This window comes from Protomyctophum parallelum, assembly GCF_964188405.1.
Source record: "Protomyctophum parallelum genome assembly, chromosome: 5".
In the NCBI taxonomy this organism is placed as follows: domain Eukaryota; kingdom Metazoa; phylum Chordata; class Actinopteri; order Myctophiformes; family Myctophidae; genus Protomyctophum; species Protomyctophum parallelum.
Window position 1 is genome coordinate 43895632 of NC_139702.1, and position 5000 is coordinate 43900631.

At 40.9% G+C, this 5000-nt stretch overlaps 1 protein-coding gene across 1 annotated transcript in view; it reads left to right on the forward strand.

Moving 5' to 3' along the window:
* Positions 1 to 5000, forward strand: part of ndst3 (N-deacetylase/N-sulfotransferase (heparan glucosaminyl) 3) — a 67243-nt gene that overhangs the window by 22224 nt on the left and 40019 nt on the right. The gene's annotated exons all lie outside the window — the stretch shown is intronic.

A 5000-nucleotide genomic window follows, 5' to 3' on the forward strand; every position in this document is an offset into this window, starting at 1 on the left:
CTCATGATATTTAGTCGACTAAAACTAGACTAAAACTAAAACATTCCAGGTGACTAAAATGTGACTAAAACTAAATTAAAATGTTTCAAGAGACTTATGACTAAAACTAAAATCAAAATGTGCTGCCAAAAACAACACTGGCCACAACATCACGGTGAGTCCTCCTCAGACACGCCTCATCTTGTGGTGCGGCTGTGGCTCAGGAGGTAGAGCAGGTTGTCCAATGATCCGTGGGTCGGCGGTTCGAATCCTGGCTCCTCCTCCTGTCCACATGTCAAAGTGTCCTTAGGCAAGACACTGAACCCCGCATTGCCTCCAGTGGTTGCCACCATTGGTGTGTGAATGTAGGAGGTGAGGACACTGGCGTCGACTGTTAGCCGCTTCACCTCCCAATGTATGTATGAATGAATGGACCATTGTAAAGCGCTTTGAGTAGGCACGTAGTGCATAGAAAAGAGCTATAAAAATGCAAACCATTATTATCATTAATCCATCTACAAGGGCCTCAGCCACAACACCGTCATGGTGAGGAGACAGACAGTCAAATAGTGAAACGCGTCATCCATCTGGGTTCTTTGCTCCCGATCACTTGATTTTGACAGATTTTACAATTTCTTTCCGATACGGATATTTGTATTTTTATAGGACACTTATGCCTTCATCTTTTCATCATCTTCATCTTTTCATCTTTTATCTTTTTTTTTTCTTGGTTTGAAGGTTAATTTGTGACCTGTTAAAGGTGTGATGGTGATCTGTGTGACCTGTTAAAGGTGTGATGGTGATCTGTGTGACCTGTTAAAGGTGTGATGGTGATCTGTGTGACCTGTTAAAGGTGTGATGGTGATCTGTGTGACCTGTTAAAGGTTTGATGGTGATCTGTGTGACCTGTTAAAGGTGTGATGGTGATCTGTGTGACCTGTTAAAGGTTTGATGGTGATCTGTGTGACCTGTTAAAGGTTTGATGGTGATCTGTGTGACCTGTTAAAGGTTTGATGGTGATCTGTGTGACCTGTTAAAGGTGTGATGGTGATCTGTGTGACCTGTTAAAGGTGTGATGGTGATCTGTGTGACCTGTTAAAGGTTTGATGGTGATCCGTGTGACCTGTTAAAGGTGTGATGGTGATCTGTGTGACCTGTTAAAGGTTTGATGGTGATCTGTGTGACCTGTTAAAGGTTTGATGGTGATCTGTGTGACCTGTTAAAGGTTTTATGGTGATCTGTGTGACCTGTTAAAGGTGTGATGGTGATCTGTGCTAAAGGTTTGATGGTGATCTGTGCTGTTAAAGGTGTGATGGTGATCTGTGCTGTGCCTGTGACCTGTTAAAGGTGTGATGGTGATCTGTGCTGTGCCTGTGACCTGTTAAAGGTGTGATGGTGATCTGTGCTAAAGGTTTGATGGTGATCTGTGCTGTTAAAGGTGTGATGGTGATCTGTGCTGTTAAAGGTGTGATGGTGATCTGTGCTGTTAAAGGTGTGATGGTGATCTGTGCTGTGCCTGTGACCTGTTAAAGGTGTGATGGTGATCTGTGCTGTTAAAGGTGTGATGGTGATCTGTGCTGTTAAAGGTGTGATGGTGATCTGTGCTGTTAAAGGTGTGATGGTGATCTGTGCTGTTAAAGGTGTGATGGTGATCTGTGCTGTTAAAGGTGTGATGGTGATCTGTGCTGTGCCTGTGATTTTCTCCCTTCTTGGACAAACAGCGAGTGTGTTTGGGTTCTCGCAGGAAACACACAGATGTGAATGGCCAGTTTACAAATGCTTCCTGCTCGATCAAAGACACTTTGTTGTCCCAGTGCAGTGTAGTGACCACAGGCGCCGAATTATGTGCAGTGCACGCTCTCGGGCGCGCTGGCCGACAGCCGCGCGCTCTTGCAGGGTGTGTGTGTGTGTGTGTGTGTGGGGGGGGGGGGGTTGATTGAGGAAATGAGCACTTGAAGCAAACATTCTATCCTGAATTTCAGCCGGATTCACTGCGTTCCATGGATTTGTATTGTTATTATTATTATTATTATTATTATTATTTGTATTGTCACTTTGTTTTACTCAGTCTGGACAGCAGCCTCGTATTTCCTAACGTCTGGAATGTGTTAACATAGCAGTTCATATAGTCTACTCTTCCCAAACATTCCCTATCATGACCTACACTACAGTGACTATTGAGTGCAGGTCTTACGGCTGCCTGGTTTGGCACAAGAGCATGCAGTCCCGGACAACCCGGTATATATAACAGCCACCCGTAAAAACTCAATTTAAACATTAAAATCTGGCAGAAAGGTCATTTTCTAAAGCACACCAAAGCATTAGCACTGACTTTAAGGCAATCCAAATTAATAGTCTGTTATTCCATTCTTGGAATTGACCACTTGGAACGCATTGCATGGACCCGGCAGTGGATGATCAATCAAGACAATAAATAATCTAAACTTTTTTTGAAATAAATGTTGTAAGCATATTGGGAGGTAAATCTGGAATGAGTTGTGGTGACTGACTGTATGGCTCTGGCAGTGTGCTTATTCAGCACCATGGAGAGAGGCATGACAACATACACGCTCAGTATAACCTATACTGTACCTACTGTATGAAAGACACTTTAGCTGATTTTAATATTTTTTAATATGCTGCTCAGTTTTAATGCACTGCACTTTGGGATTGTATGATTATTCTTTTCATTGATATAGGTTTTAAATATATGGTCCTGAGTACGATTTTCGTTTTATATGTGAAATGACAACCTTTTTGCTGAAATGTGCTGGCAAAATTTGAATCAAAATGAATCATGCTATTAATTAACATCTCTCTCTCTCTCTCTCTCTCTCTCTCTCTCTCTCTCTCACGTCTTGTGGGGCGAGTCACGTATTGATAGAAATTTGGGCAGTGTCTGTTTTAAGCGAACATCCGTTGAAAGTCGCTGACAGTCCCGTTGACAGTATGAACTAATACTGTTTCATATATTACCCTTCATATTCTGCCTTCATATTCACACGGGCTGAATATAGACGATGAATATCTGACCAAAATTCTCTTGGCAGGTTAAAACGGTCTAAATGAGACAGAAAGAAGTTCGATGTTTTCCCCCGAACAATAGGAGTCTCTGAGTGTGTGTAGTCCTTGAACAATAGGAATCTCTGAGTGTGTAGTCCTTGAACAATAGGAGTCTCTAAGTGTGTAGTCCTTGAACAATAGGAGTCTCTGAGTGTGTGTAGTCCTTGAACAATAGGAGTCTCTGAGTGTGTAGTCCTTGAACAATAGGAGTCTCTAAGTGTGTAGTCCTTGAACAATAGGAGTCTCTGAGTGTGTAGTCCTTGAACAATAGGAGTCTCTAAGTGTGTAGTCTTTGCACCAACCGTCAAATATATCACAAATATACACCCCGCCCGTTTCGTTCTCCGTTACCTCAAGGTCTCGGTTCGAGTCTAATATTCTCATTGAACCCTGGAATACGGACGGAATCACTGACAATCGTATCATTAACCCATCCTTTTGGTGTTTTAAGCATTACGTTATATGTGCTGTTTACTTTTCTAGGTAGTTCACCTTTTACCTAGTAGGCCCTATATGTAATGGAGACCAATATTCTTTTGCTTAATTAGTAATTCTCCTCACCTGGTAGCTTCACAAGGGTAGTTATGAGGTGATTAGTTTGGTCAGAGTCAGTTCAGTTCAAGCCAGCACACTGTCAAGAGCTCTCTCACGGGAGGCATACTATCATCCGACAGAGCATTGCTCCGAGGTGCGCTGCGGGTCGGGAGACGGTTGCAGTTAGGTTAGGTGTCTGCCCCGGGGGAGGTTAGGGTTAGGGTGAGGGAGGAGGTAGGTTGTCGTTCGGACCAATGCTCCGTCGGATGAAAGTACTGCACTCCTCTCTCACTGCATGTTGAGTTAATCCTTTCTATCAGGCCTTGGACAGGATAAGTCTGTAAGTTTGTGTGTTTTTTGTTAAACTTTATGGCTCTTTAAGCATATCTTGGCTCTTAAAGCAATATGCTTGATATTTTCTAAAATTTGGTTTATGATTGTACAGTATATGACACCAATGTTGTGTTTTCTATTTTTTCTGTATTGCAGTTTTACAATTTATTCATCAGTAAAGAACCAGCTACGAGCAGCTACTCTAGCCAAGAAGAAATTATATATATTTGTCATCATTATAATGTCTAGAACATGTTTTATTTATTATTGTGAAAGATATCCCCCAAATGTAAATGATGAATTTATTATTTTTATATTATTATATTATTATAAATGTGCATATATATATATATAAATGCACCATTTATAACATTTTCATAAAACCTTTTTTCCATTTCTTCTGATAAGTCATACAAAGTAGTAGTAGTAAGGTTGAAATCTCTAAATATATGTGTGTCTTGCAGGGATAATTATGTGCAGTGCTGCAATGTGTCTTCTCTCCACTGCAGACAGCATACTGCATGTCTAGATACTGATATAAACATCTGCAATAAGCCAATATCAGCTTATAATATCAGCCGGCGAGTCTGGCTCTAGTGCTGCTGTGTGCAGCTGAATATGAACCTAAATATCTGATGGCGACAAAATGAAAGCAAGATGCAAAGCAACATTATTTATGAGCGTTGCTGGCTACTACCAATCTAAAGGGATCTTTCACTTTCAAATAAGCATGAGGTCATTTTAAACTCTGGCTGTTGTGTGCAGTGCACCCCAGGCCGTTTTTTAACCCATTTTGACCTGGGAACGATTCTATAAATGTCTTCTAAATCCTGACGGTTTTCTGAAAAAGCTATGTTACTATCGATTTTTCAAAAATAGCAGACCTACAAGCTCGTAGCTTGTAGATCTGCTATTTTTCAATAGCTAAAGCATAACACGGTGCTTCCCGCCCAAAATGGGTTAATTTGCTTGATTCAGTATTTAGATATTTGATATACATTTTTATCAGACACTCCCCCCAAATTCATTAATTCTTTCTTTCTTTCTTTCTTTCTTTCTTTCTTTCTTTCTTTCTTTCTTTCTTTCTTTCT